This window comes from Aplysia californica, unplaced genomic scaffold (genome assembly GCF_000002075.1).
Source record: "Aplysia californica isolate F4 #8 unplaced genomic scaffold, AplCal3.0 scaffold00014, whole genome shotgun sequence".
NCBI classification, from domain to species: Eukaryota; Metazoa; Mollusca; class Gastropoda; order Aplysiida; family Aplysiidae; genus Aplysia; species Aplysia californica.
In genome coordinates this window covers 2101357-2102634 of record NW_004797284.1, presented here as the reverse complement: position 1 = coordinate 2102634, position 1278 = coordinate 2101357, and positions in this window count along the sequence as shown.

Below are 1278 nucleotides of genomic sequence, written 5' to 3'. Positions count from 1 at the left end.
ATATATATATGTGTGTGTGTGTGAGTGTGTGTGTGTGTGTATGTGTGTGTGTTTGCGTGTGTTTATGTCTGTGTATGAGAGTGTGTGTATCTATGTGTGTGTGCATGTGCGCGCGTGTGTGTGCATGCCTGTGTGTGCGACTGTACGTCTGTCAGTGTGTCTGTCAGTGTGAGCATATGAAGACAACAGAATAAGAACTGGCAGAAAACAATCAAGAACATGTAGAGAGAAATCTGACACCCCCGATCAATCAAGTGAAGTGGAAGGAGAAACTGAGGTGAACTGGTCAATGACAAGGAAATATGTGTATATGTGAGGCAGCGTGGTGGAATCAGATGCTCGTCAAAATAATGAAAGTGAAGACATTAAAATGTACATTTTTCTGCATAATTTTTTTTTTTTTTTTGCTGGGGGGGGGGGGGGGGTGAGAATTTTCGTTTTACCGATTTTGTTTTTGACTCATCACCTTTCTTGTCCGTTAAAGAACACATTTCTGTTGTTTGGATTTTACTGAAAAGCGTTAATGAAAAGCAACACAAAAAAAACACAAAAAAAGAAGTAAATTTTCAGTTTCGTACTTGGGCTCTCAAGCTAAGGACAGAACTAAACCTTGGCAGCCATTTTCTCGCTATTTTTACCTCTGAAATCAGGCGACCCCCATCTCCTTCAATCACCAATATCTAGACTTGTATCAAAGATAGATGGGTACTTTTTCATTAAAAGAAAATCAAACGGACAAGCTTTCAGATGATACCAATAACTCCACATGCTCCAAACTTGACGAGCGCCTGATTCCATCACGCCATGACACATTTATTGTTCTCGCCACTCTCAACAGGATGTAGTGGAGGTGAATTTTTTTTTTTTTATTCTTGCAGGAAACTAATTTATGTAAAGATCCACGACGAAAGAAGATGATATCTTCCGCCTCTGACATCGAAAGCAATGCAAAAAGGGCAAGCTTGAAGATGATACCAATAACTCCAACTGCAAATTGATTGACGAGCGCCTGATTTCGCCTCGTCGTGACACTTAATGCTCTCACCTGCGCGTCCGTGAGCCCTAACATGGCGGCCAGCTGTCGTCTGTCAGGCTTGGTGACGTATTTCTGGACCTCGAACCTTTTCTCCAGCCCCTTCCTCTGCAGGTTGGAGAACACAGCACGTGACCATGATCGCTTCCGTTTGGGCGTGGCCGCTGATGACGTAGCGTCTGTGCTCAAGATGGAGTAGGGACCTGTCACGTGACACCACGACACGGGCGTGAGTACTTGAGTGA